At 48.5% G+C, this 13432-nt stretch overlaps 1 non-coding gene across 1 annotated transcript; it reads right to left on the bottom strand.

Annotated features, from left to right (window-relative positions):
* Positions 1–12130: 12130 nt before the first annotated feature.
* On the bottom strand, positions 12131–12261 carry LOC142871786 (small nucleolar RNA SNORA17). Its single transcript, XR_012919973.1, has one exon. It is a non-coding gene; the product is annotated as a small nucleolar RNA SNORA17 (small nucleolar RNA).
* Positions 12262–13432: the final 1171 nt, after the last annotated feature.

Below are 13432 nucleotides of genomic sequence, written 5' to 3'. Positions count from 1 at the left end.
TTTGCTTAGGAAAAATAACCTCTGCACCTTGCCAGGCCCCGCACACTCTCCCCGCTCTCCCCTCCCCCTGCCTCATCTTACTGCCTCCCCTTACTCTACTGCAGTTTGGTGACACATGCTCTAGGACCCTGGGAATGCCCTTGCCCTAGACCTTCTGGGGCTGCCTCCTTCTTACTACCTCTCAGACTCAACCTGATGTGACTTCCTCTAAGAAGCCCTCCCTGACCACTGCCAACCTTCTCTACCAGTTTCATCTCTTTTTTGTGAGACAGAGTCTCACTCTGTTGCCAGGGCTGGAGTGCTGTGGAGTCAGCCTAGCTCACAGCAACTTCAAGCTTCTGGGCTCAAGCGATCCTCCTGCCTCAGCCTCCCGAGAAGCTGGGACTACAGGCATGCGCCACCATGCCTGGCCCCTGCAATTATTTGTGTATGTGTGTGTGCCCCACTGGAGTGCCAGCACCCCCAGGAGAAGAGCTCTGATTTGTTTCATAGTTTTTTATCTTGAGCACCTAGAACAGTGCCTGGCACATAGTAGGAGCTCAATCCATGTTTGCTGATTAACTCCTGAAGTGAAAGAGCAAGCTTATAAGGATAACATCTGCAAGGGCGGGGAACCCTTCCTGGTTAATCAGATCATCTGTGGTCTCTTTAGAGTTAAAAAAACAAAGTTCTCAAACACAGGCCTCCCCATCAATCCCACCTCACTAACCTGAGACGTGGCAGGGTCAGAAACTCCTGCTTCCACCACCCTCACACCCAAAATCCCAGTCTAACTGTCCATTAGTCGTACCACAGACTAATGAGGGTAAAACCTCCCTCCCCATTCCTCGCCGCCTCCCCCACACTCGCCCTGCCGTTTCCAGGGGAGACAAGCCGGCTTCACATCAGGCCCAGAAGAAGTGGGAAGGGCTTGCATGCTAACTTATCTCCCTACAGGGAGATGTAAAATGTGCCCATAAATAAAACATTTTATTATTTAGCTTGAACTTTACATTTCATCAGTATGTAGCATGTGTTTCACTATATGTACCAGACACTAACATATATTTAAAAAGGAAATTCTGGAATGTTGCCCTGGCTTGCAAATTCTAGCGAAGAGGATCTAGTAGAGTCTTGGAGAGATGCTCCAGACCTCGCCTTCTGAGATGGCCCTGGTGCGCGTCACTCTCACCTTCACGTAGCACTTTCCGCGGTGACGGAGCAAGTCTCATTAGAGGTGGCAGAGATGCTCTCGTTGTGCGTCCAGCTGCTTCTATACTGCTGCTTCCAACCTACTGCAGCCTGGAAAATAAAATACCGCAGCCAAAGACGTTGGAATTGTGTCCAAAGTAAACATTGTTATGTCCTAAATGGGTGCTGAGGAGAGTCTATGAGAAAGGTACAGAGACTTTATGATAGCTGTTCCCTGTCGGCTAGCCTTTTTTTATTATTCATATTTATTTATTTATTTATGTCACCTCCTGTGCCTCTGTTCTTGGCTGTGCTCCAGAGAAACACTTCTCAAATGTTAGTGTGCATAGGCCACCTGGGAGCTTATCACAATGAGTCCGACTCAGCGGGCCTGTGGCAGAGCTCAGGTCTAAGAAGTGCTCTGGTGATGCCATCAGACCACACTTGGAGCAGCAAAACTCTAGAACTGCAGTGTCCAACATGATAGCCACTGACCACATGTGGCTATTTAAATGAAATGTAATTACAATTAACTGAAATTTAAAAATTCAGTTTCTCAGTCGCACCAGCCACATTTCAAGTGCTCAATGGTCACCTGTAGCTGCTTGCTATCGTACCCCCCACTCCGAGACAGGACGCTCCCATCGTGGCAGAAAGGTTGACAGGACAGTGCTGCTCTGCAGAGCGGGAGCTATTGGAGATACAATCCCCAAATTGACATGCACTGTTCCTGCTCCCTGGAGGAGCTAAGGGCAAACAAAACTCCACTGGACAGCACACGCATAAGCATGAAGTATCTTTATGTCCAGATGACATCCTCAGTCTCACATTGCATTTTCCTCCCCCTCATGCCTGAACCCTCCACTGTAGGTGCATCTCGGTCAGTAAAGACCATGGCTGTCATTTCTGAGACGTGTGGAAGACATGAAGCAGCCATTTCCTTGCTGCCTCTTTGTCTACTTCCTGGTGACTCAGTGTAGGGGAACGTCTACAACCGCATCCCACAGTCCCTTCCCTCACCCTCCGTATTTGTTAGAGGGTCTGGAGTGTGGCAGGGGAGCCTTGCAAGGGAAAGTCTGAGGAGCCTGAGGCCCTTTGGCTGCTGCTTCCACTTCTCTGAACATCTTCACTGCACAAGGAGGGAGAGAAGGGAAATGGCCAGAGAACTGAGTTGATTCTGCACACATTGAAGCAATAAAGAAAGGAGACCCAGCTCCCTCCTCTTAAACTGATCCCAGCAATTGCTGCAACAATTCACAGCAAAAAGTTCTCCAGCTGGGGAAGAAGGGAGGGTGGAGAGACATTTTGCAAGAATGCCTTTCATGTGAACCCAGAGCTGTCATTGTCCAGGGGAGTCTGTGAACCAGGACCTGGGGTGATTTCCCAAAGTGCAGTTGGTGCACATGTGGCCATCTCTAGAAATCGCATAAGGGAGAGGCACATGACTGGGGGGCCCGGGAAATGCCTGCATCGCCACCCTCAGAGTTCATGGCCCAGCAGGGCTGAAGGCATACTGTCTGGGTGGGGACTGCTGACCCAGCTAAAGCAGTGAGGGGCTGGTCCAGAGAGAACCCAGCAGCTCCCTTAGGCAAGGGCTCAGCTAATTCACATGGGAATAACAACCCTTATGTCTACAAATTTATATACAAGGCTGTGCTGTCCATCCCAAATAATCAGATTAATCCTTCAAGGAGCCAGTAGACATGTAGCTGGCAACACAGGTGGAAAGACCACTGAAGTGTGATTCAGAAGAACTGAAATCAAAACCTGCCTCTGGCCCTTACCACTGTGTGACTTTAAGCAAGTCTGCTTTCTTATCTGGGCCTCTGTTTACTTATCTGTAAAAGGAGGATAATGTCTATTTTTCAGGGTTATTCAGCATTTGGTATACAGTACCAGGTGCTTAGTGAATGTTGATGTAACCATTCTGTCTGTACGAGGTGCCAGGCACTGAGTAAGGCAGTGGGCAAGATAGTGACATGGTCCCTGTCCTTGTGAAGTTGACTGCATGGAGAGTGAGACAGATACTAAACAAAGGTTCACATGAAAATGTGTAAAATGACAATATATGCAAAAAAGAGAGCTACAAAAGGTAATGAGAATCTGTAATGAACTGACCTAGTTAGGGAGGCTGACTTCCCTAAGCATGACGATTGAGCTGAGAGCTTAAAAGTGACAAAGGGCAAGTAGGCAAAGAAGAAAGGCTTAAGGAACAGCATGTGCAAAGGTCCTGTGGCAGGACAGTTCTTGGCAGTCTACAAGGGACAGAAAGAGGGCCAGTATGGCTAGATGGCAGAGAGTCGGGAGGCACACAGAGGGCAGAGAGACTGGAAGTGGAGTTGAAGGGGCCTGGCACTGGACTAGATCATGGAGGTCAAAGTAATCATAATTGCCTCTGACCTCAAGGAGCCCACAGTCTGCTGAAATAGGATGATAATAGGTGAAGTTTCCTTTCAATATTCTTTTGTGTATCAAATCAAGTATTGCATCTTGGGCCATGACCTGTAAGAAATTAAGATGGTGTCAAATTTGCCCAGTTGAAATTTAGGCTTCTAAATATGTGCTTCTTACGCACATACGTAGTCCACCTGCAGGGGGCCGAGAGGCTATCAGACCCAGCTTCCCAAGGAGGTCCAGAAATGGTTCGTTGGAATCAGTGAGAAATACCCAACCTCACCCATTCAGAATGGCTCAACCCAAGAACCAGAAACCCTTGGCCAGGGAAGAGGAAGCTGTAGTCCTAACAGTGGGTGTGTCTTTGCTCTTACTCTAGACATGGTGGCTATTTCCTGACCTGCTCCATGGCACGTGGCCTAATGGGGTGACTGCAGGAACAGCAGTGGCCACAGCAGGAGTAGCACTTCAGGACGGAGTGGCTATCACAGTGGGACTGCATCCTAGCCCACACACCCTTCCTCAAGCTATGACTGAACTAAATTTCACGGTGAGCCCCATTCCAGAAGGTGGTAGAAATGTAATCTCAGTCGATTTGGGATTTTCCCTGCCTGTTTTTTCTGGGATTGTACCCAAGTCCTGGTGAGGGTTATGGAGAAACAGGGGGGAGGGGAGATGTTTAGAGTTAACCTGTTAAGAGGCCGGGGGAGGTGGCTCACGCCTGTAATCCTAGTACTCTGGGAGGCCAAGGCGGACGGATTGCTCAAGGTCAGGAGTTCAAAACCAGCCTGAGCAAGAGCGAGACTCTGTCTGTACTATAAATAAAAGAAATTAATTGGCCAACTAATATATATATAGAAAAAAGTAGCCGGGCATGGTGGCGCATGCCTGTAGTCCCAGCTACTTGGGAGGCTGAGGCAGGAGGATCGCTTGAGCCCAGGAGTTTGAGGTTGCTGTGAGCGAGGCTGATACCACAGCACTTGCTCTAGCCTGGGCAACAAAGCAAAACTCTGTCTCAATAAATAAATAAATAAATAAATAAGATTAAAAAATTAAATTAAATTAAAAAAATTTTAAAAAAAAGAATCTGTTAAGAGAACAGATTCTGGAGCCAGATTATCTGGGTTCAAATCCCAGCCATGCTTCTTACTGGCTCTGGGACCTTGGGTAAGTTCTGTGTCCTCATCAAAGCTTTAATTTCCTCATATGTAAAATGGGGAGAAAAATAGTGCCTACCTTACCGGGTTATTGTGAGGACTAAAGAGTTGGTGCTTGAGAATAAACGCTATACATGATTAATATTTGCTCCTCTTAATATGGGGGTTTGACATTGCCATCCTCCCCCACTCTCAGTGGCCTGGCTCTCTGGTTCACAGGAGAGAGGGTCAACATCCAGGCCAGTCTCGAGCTCACGGGACCACAAGACCCTGCCAGTGTCAAGCAGGACCCAGGGGGCTTGGGGAAGGCTCTCTGGGACCCCAGTCAGCCTGGACACCCCACAGCGACCCCTTCCCCGCCTGTTTACACTGGGCACTTGACGTGGAAGGGGCAGAACTCAGAGTCCCTCTGTGGGCCCAGCACCCACTGTCTTTATGTTCCTCTACCCCCTCTCGTATCTCCCAACCCCAATCTCGCTTCTCCTCTGGGATCTGAGAATCTTCAACTCATCCTTGTCTCTCAGCCCATACGTATCTCCGAGCCCTTGGCATCCGTGACTCAAAAGCCAAAATTACTCTTTGTTCTCAGGGCTATGCTGTGTCATATCTGCCTTTAACCAGCAAGTGAGGGATCCTTTGGTGGGTCTCATGGGTGAAAGAATAGCTTCTCAGATGGGGCAGGAGGAAATGCTGGGGGTTGGGGAAACAGGGCCCAGTTAAGATGCCAAATGCTTTCTCCCACACTGTATTGTCACCTTACTGGAGACTCAGCATGAGGTTAGTGTCAGGTGGCGGGAATAGCAGTGTTTGTGCTGGAGGCCTGCTGCTACCATGTGGGACCACCATGCTGTACCCTGCCATGCACCAGTGAGAGCTGCAAAGCCCTCTGGGTCAAAGGAGGGAGCTCCTGGGAACCCCTGCAGTCAGCGCATCAGGAGGTACGCTCTCAGACAATTGGCACAGCCCACCGCTGCCCCCAGGTGCATTGGGCACCCCAGGCATTCAGCCAGCTGCTGCCAGCATTGGGAGTGCTTCCTGCTAACTAGCCCAATCGAGCTCTTTCTAATTACACAATCGCATTCGCCTTGGCAAAAAGAGAGCCAGCTTTATACATCCTTCTGGGGCCAGTTTCCATGGAGATCTACTCCTCTCCATCTCAGCCATGTTTTCCTCCTTGCTGGGTCTTGAACACACCAAGCTTGCAACCACCCCAGGGCCTTTGCACTTGTTGTTGCTGCTCAGAAGACAGTTCTTCCCCTGATACCCATATGGATGCCTCTTTCACCTCCTTCAGGATGTTGATCAATTGCCATCTTATCAGTGAGAATTTCCCTGATATCCTATTTTAAATTGCTATCCCACCCTCCTCATTCTCCACTCCCTTCCCTAGTTTATTTTTCTCCAAGGCATTTGCCACTACCTGTCCTATTCCTTACTTATCTTCTTTCTCTCTATTCTACAAGGGCAGGGACTTTGTCTTGTTCACTGCTTTACGAAGAGAGGAAGAAATGAAAGCGACTTTGCAGGAGTTATCTGCCTTCTCTCCATTGCATACACAAAGTACCAAAGCCCAGAGAGGTTAAATGATTTGCAGCTATTCAGTAGAGGAGGTATCTCTTCTGGTTAATTTCTAATGAACTTGTTCCCTGAGCACATCCTGCTTTTTCCAGGCTTTCCATGGGTTTTCTCACACATTGCCAGTGAGTGCCTCCCTCCCATCTCCAGCTGAGGAGACACTATCCTCATCCTTTCAGGCGCAGCTCATGTCCTCCAGGAAGCCTTCCTGGGTGCCCTGGTTGGGAGTGATCCTTGCCTCCTGTAAACTCCCAGTTCACTTGTTTGTTTTTGCTTCATAAAGGCACTTACAAGAATCTGCCTTGTTTAATTGTTTCTGTACTGGGCCTTGTGCAACTCCAGGGCAGGGGCTGCATTTCCCCATATCAATATCCCCTGTTCACACCAGCCCCCAAGAAGGGAGTGGAAGAATCTCTTCAGCTTCCATCTTCCCTGTCCCCTCAAAAACATTCATTTATACCTGGGAGCTGAGAGAGAAAGGAGGGCTCAATGACAGGTTATTGGCCTAATACATAAAAGGATGAAGGACAATGATGTCCCTACCTTCTCTGTATTATTCCTTCCTAAAGGGCAGGAACAGTATGTGATTGTTCTTTGGAGCCCCCACAGTTCCTGCCCCTGGGTTTGTAGGGGGTATTTAGTTCTTCTTCATGGAAGTAAGTAGAGAAGGAATGGTAGAACAAGAGGTTTAGACCCATTTCAAGTTCAATTCTGACGCTGTGGACAAGTTGGAAAATAGCTCTTCCCTGATGAGCACCCCTTTTGCTCCATAGCTCCCGCCCTTTAGGCCCAAATCAAATGCTCCGCTCCTGAACCGCAGCAGGTGCACCCAGAGAGTGAGCCCACAGCCCTCAAAGGAGACTCCACCATTGCCAACATTAACAAGGAAAGTATGAGGAGGGGTGGGTTGCAAACAGACCTTTCCGACTCTCAGTCCTTCCATCTCCCTCCAAAACAGTTCCAAACAATTCCAGCACCCGCTGACAGCTGAGATAGGAGAGGCAAACCCTGGATGGGGCTTCCAGCTAGGATTTCGCATAATGAGCCTTTGGAATCTGGGAAGGGATTACAAACCAGCTAGGGAGGGACCACCTACAGGTTCTGGAACCTTTCACTGCTCTACCACGTGTGGCTCGACATGTCCAGCTCACCAGGAAATAGCTCTTGGATGAGAAAGAGGAAAAACACAAACTCTATAACAGCACAGTTTGGAAGCATAGGGCTCAGGAATTCTGTGATGGAGTGGGAGTGCTGAAGGGAGGCCCGGGGTTGGGGGAATTGCGTCTTGGCTTTAGCATTCAGCAACAGGCAGGGATTGAGAGAGTCTGAAACCCACACTAGCAGCTGCACATGCTCATACAAGTCCCGGCCACCAGCCCAGATATGTTTATTGATTTTCAAATCATGGGGCTGGAGAGAACGTGGGTTTCATAGCTGAGGAGCCTCATTTACAGATGACACTACCAAGGTAGAGAGAGGGCAGGGGGTTGGCTGGGGTCACACAGGCTCAGCCATGCCTCGGTCTCGGATCCCCACCACTGGTGCTGTCTGTTGGCCACCCTGCCATTCTCACTCAAGTTAGAGCCAGGAAGCCAGTCTAGAGTCCCACCCACTCAGTTCTTGCCTGAAGAGTGACCCATGTGAAGCCCAGCTGCTTGGTGGGTGCTAGGGCTGGGTGGGGGCGCCAATAAGACCTATAGATTGTTCACTGTGCTGAGCACTTTATTGCATCTTCTCACTCACTCCCTAGACTGTCCCTGTGAGGAGGTGGGGACTGTGTTCCTTATTTTACAGATGAGGTAACTGTGGCTCAGAGAGGTGAATCACTTGCCCAATGTCATACAGCTAGAAAGTGATGGAGTCGTTGTTCAGATCCAGGCCAGTCTGATACCAAGTCTTTGCCCTTCTAGTGTGTAGACTCAGTGAAAATGGCCTGGAAGTGGTTAAGACAGGAGCTGTCACGCAGGTGAGAAAGTACATGGGGAGCTATACAAAGGAAGAGAGAGAAAAATCTTTGTATCTTTGTATCTTTGAGGCCAAAGATTCCTAGCCACAGAGCTATGGCTACCAGCCCTCAGGCTGCCATTTAATTGCTGCGCGCAGGGCCCTGCGAAGCCTGCTCTTTTCTGCTCTGAGTGTAAACACAGATTCTCCAGGCAGAACAGGCCAGCTTGTGAGATGGAAAGTTTCACAGCCATGAGGCTTGCAGGGAAAGGTCAGAGAAATTGTCCCTGGGTTCCTCACGGGAGGCAGAGGAGTTTGGGGTAGTTGGCAACAACATACCAGCCCTGGGCACCTAAAGGGGAAGGTGAGGCTCCAGGGTGAGGCTCCATGGAGCAGGCAGAGCTGGGGCCGAGGGAGCCTGCCAGAGTCCAGCCTGGTCTCAGGCCTGGCCGGAAGCCAGTCCTGTTAAACAAAGCATTACACAACCATCTCATTAACTGCCTTAATCCACAGCGTCAAATTAACTCAACACAGCCTCCAGAAGGCTCTGTTGGAGGGGATGGGAGAGGGCTGGCTCCTGAATTCCAGGGCCTTGTGTCCACATTGGTTTGATTAGCTCCATGATTTCTGCTTCCCTTGGGCATAGCCTCACATGCCAGGCCCCCGCCAGCTGCCTGGTTCCCCTAGAAAAGCCAAGGAAAGAGCGACAACCCAGGGAAGGGAGCAAGGATTCAGGCAAGACTGATGACTTGCCTAGGACAGCCAGGGCAGGGAGTCTGGGGTCGGCAGAGCAGTGATACAAAGACCAAGGCTGGAGAGGCCACATTAGGGGCCAGGCGGGAAGGATCAAGAGAGGCTGTAGGTGGGAAAACGAGGCAAGCAAGCATTGCTTCTCGGCCTTCCAGCTGAGATCAAGTGCGGCTAGCAAGCTGCAGAGTATGAGGCAGTCAGGGCAACCAGTTCAAGACATTGGCCAAGTTGGGGCATTGCCAGCTATAAGTATGGCAGAGTAGAGGTACTCAGCAGGACTGAATTGTGGCAAGTGGTTAGGAGTGCAGAACTCAAGGGAAAGTCACAGAACTCAAGGAATAATAATAAAGGTAATGCCGGGCATGGTGGCTCACGCCTATAGTCCCAGCTACTCGGGAGGCTGAGGCAGGAGGATTGCTTGAGGCCAGGAGTTTGAGGCCAGCCTGTGCAACACAGTGAGATTCTGTCTCTAAATAATAATAATAATGATAATAAAGGTAAAGGAAAGTTGGAGAAAATAGAGAAAGTTGGAGAAAATAAAACAATGGTTCTCAAAGAATAGTCCTGAGATAAGCAACATTGTATCACTTGATAATATCTTAGAAATGCAAATTCTTGGGCCCAATGCTAAGCCTCTGTTTTAAAGGCCTGCTGGTAATTCTGATGCATGGTAAAGTTTGAGCACCACTTGGCTAATTAAAGTGTGGCCGATCCATGGACCAGCACTATCAGATTATTAAGAAAGGCAGAATCTCAGGCCTGGCCCCAGACCCACTGAATCTGCAGTTTAACAAGACCCCAGAGCGTTCCCATGCACCTTACAGTTTTGACAAGCGCTACACCGGAGCTGGGGTTCTTTGGTCTGAGTGTGAATGGATCTGTGTCTAAGGCCAAGGACAAACAGCCACAGAAGACAATGGGGAAATAGGCCAGGCAAGGACTGTACTCAGCTCTTCACAAATCCAGACTACTCCCAGAAAATGTCACCAAGAAAAATAATGGCTTCACTGAGCCTGCAAACGTGCCCAACGTACACATTGTGCAGAAAGCAGACCGCAAAGGCAACAAGCAACAGCCCGGGGTCGCAGGCAGGCCCCGCCCTCCGCGACGCGGGGCGATGACGTAAGCAGCCGCAGAGGACGGAGCCCGCGAGGAAGAGACCGCAGAAGCACCCTGAGCGGACAAAGCTCCGGAGACAGGAGGCTGGACCCGTAGTGGCTGCTCAGAGTGACGCGGGCTCTCATTCCCTCCAGTGGACCGGCAGGGCAGCGCGTTGGACCCGGAGAGGGGCCGCCAAGGCTCCGGTGCCCAACGAGATGGCTTTACGGTCACCACGCCAGAAAGAGTCCCTTCCTTCCCCCCCTCCCTGCTGGCTTCCTGCTGCCGGTGATTCTATCACACTAGTCTTTCCATTCCCCTTACTAATAGCTGCTGATGAATATGTAGTGGGGGTTTGCTACGTGCCAGGCTCTATGAGCTAAGTACCTTGTTTGCATTTTTTTCATTTAGTCCTTTCAACAATTCTAGGAAGGTACTAGTATTTTAGGTATTCACTAATATTTGGGAATTTACTAAATGCTAATAAGCGTTTATGAATTTACAGATGGAGAAAGTGAGAAAATAAGTTAAGTTGCTTTCCGAAAGTGAGCTAGACAGAAAGGTGGAACTGAGGAAGAGCCCAGACATCCGGACCACATGTTTGCCACCTAACCTCTGTGCCTTGTTCCTCACAGTGTGGTCCCTGGACCAGCAGTTTCAGCAGCATTTGGGAGTTTGTGTGACACGAGAATCTCAGGCCCTGTCCAGGCTTACGAAACCAGTCTCAGCATTTTTAGCAAGATCCCCCAGAACTGGCTTGCACATTACAGTGGGAGAAGCGTGCTGGGTTATAAGTCCTTTCTTCCCTGCAATGATGCAAGTCTCTCTTGTATGAGAAGCACAGCTGATCTCACTCAGACACACCCCAACAGGAATGAGTTTCAGATCCTCTGGATCTGAAGCAGGATGTTAGGAAACCAGCAGGCACCACCAGGTTATAGAGGGACACACGGGAGTGATAGAGAGAAAAGGGAAAATGTGTGCCTTTGTAATTGCCATCATGAGAAACAGGTTGGCCTAGAAATCAGCCATTCCAAGGGGAAGCACTGTCTGTTTTTCCCTGCAAGTCGCAGGGTCTGCAGAACAGATGGCCTGCGCAGACGCAGTGAGAAACAGCTACAGGAAGGCATTTCCAGGTTTCACTTCCCCGGGGCCTCAGCATCCTTACCTGGGTGAGAGTAATAATTCTGCCCGCCTATATCGCAAGACTGTCAGGGTGATAAAGGGTTTGCAAAGTTCAGAGCAGGATCCAAGTCTGGGGTGCAATCCTTATTATTAAGTGGGTCAGGGGCTTGGTCTCCCCTCTGCCCTGCAAAGCCACTTTATAGAAGCCCTTGCTGGGAGGCCAGATCCTGGTGGTCCCTCTGCTCCCATGTCTGTTTGACACGTCTCTCTCACTGCCAACCCCTCCCCACTCCCCTGCAACTCCTCACACTAGCCTGCGTGCACTCTGCGGCCCACCGGCACGTCTTCTGACCACCGCGGTAGAAAGGCTCTGCTCATTTATGCTTCATTCTTTCTGACGGAACATGGTGCTTTCAAGGCCTTTGAGGACCAGGCCTTCTATCTTTCATGGTCACTGAATCACGGATTGGATTCCAAAGGGACTATGTGTAAACTATGTTTGAGAGTTCAGCTGCATCAGGGCGTAAGTGCTGGCTTCACTATTTATCAGCCACATGATCCCCAGGGAGTTTCTTAAACATTCTATGACTCAGTTTTCTCATTTGCAAAGTGGGAATAATAATAGTCCCTAATTTATAAGATGATTGAGAATATTGAATAAAATACTAAATTAGATAAGTATTAACTTATTAAATTAAATATTTCGTGACTATTTGCATTTTTGTTGATGCCCAACATAGTTAGCTATTATTAAACCATATTTCAAAGACTCTAGGATACATCAATTGTAAGACACATCCCTGACTTTAAAGAGGCTAAAATGTTGTATCATCATTCAACAGGCAAAGGGCTCCAAAGCCAAAGATGTTTTGGAAACTCTTTCTTATGAAATGTCTCAGAACCTTTTGTGGGTATCAAGTGTCAAACTATTAATCATTCAAACATTCACGGGTCAGAACCCTGAGTGTAGACACAGCCTCTCTTCTCTCTGCCACCCGATGACACAAATGCAACACAGCAGCCACGTCTGTAACACCTCTGGGGCAGTTGAGGACCTCTAAATGCTGCCTTTCAGTGTGGTTTTCAGGGTAGGTATCACATTCAGTGTTTTCAAGATTATGTAGATAATGGAACTCCTTTTTTCTGGAATATCTTTTTTTTTAATTAAAAAAACTCTTTTTTTGGCCCAGGCAGGTGGATCGCTCAAGGTCAGGAGTTCAAAACCAGCCTGAGCAAGAGCAAGACCCTGTCTCTACTATAAATAGAAAGAAATTAATTGGCCAACTAAATATATATATATATATATATATATATATATATATATATATGTATATAAAATTAGCCGGGCATGGTGGTGCATGCCTGTTGTCCCAGCTACTCAGGAGGCTGAGACAGGAGGATCGCTTGAGGTTGCTGTGAGCTAAGCTGACACCATGGCACTCTAGCCCAGGCAACAAAAGTGAGACTCTGAGGCCGGGCACAGTGGCTCACACCTGTAATCCTAGCACTCTGGGAGGCTGAGGCGGGTGGATTGCTCGAGGTCAGGAGTTTGAAACCAGCCTGAGCAAGAGCGAGACCCCATCTCTACTATAAATAGAAAAATTAATTGGCCAACTAATATATATAGAAAAAATTAGCCGGGCATGGTGGCGCATGCCTGTATTCCCAGCTACTCGGGAGGCTGAGGTAGAGAAGGATCGCTTGAGCCCAGGAGTTTGAGGTTGCTGTGAGCTAGGCTGACGCCACAGCACTCACTCTAGCCTGGGCAACAAAGCGAGACTCTGTCTCTAAAAAAAACCTTGGGGACGGGTATTAGTGGCTCGAAAGGAAAACCTAGAGATAGTAGGGAAGATGCCTTTTAAAAAATGGTCCATCACTCACACTGTGGAAAATATGCTCATGAATGATGCTGAATTAAAAAGTGATTCAAACAAGTTGCACTCTTCTGAAATGAATTCATTTTTCTTACATTTTCTTTCTTATGCATGTATAAAAGTGATATTATCAAACATTAATGTCCAGCTAAGTCTGAGAGCTCTTTCATAAGTACTGTACATGACAAAAATTCTACTTCAGAAAGCCTTGTGCCATAGTTTAATTGACAATGTTTTTGTCTAAGCGGTACACAAAATAATGGTGCCTCTTGCAAATGATAACATCGCAGATTTGATGAAACATGAATAATCATATTCACTACCACTTACTAAGTCCTTATAATG

This window comes from Microcebus murinus, chromosome 6 (assembly GCF_040939455.1).
Source record: "Microcebus murinus isolate Inina chromosome 6, M.murinus_Inina_mat1.0, whole genome shotgun sequence".
Classification (NCBI taxonomy): Eukaryota; Metazoa; Chordata; class Mammalia; order Primates; family Cheirogaleidae; genus Microcebus; species Microcebus murinus.
This window is presented reverse-complemented; position numbering and strand designations above follow the sequence as displayed.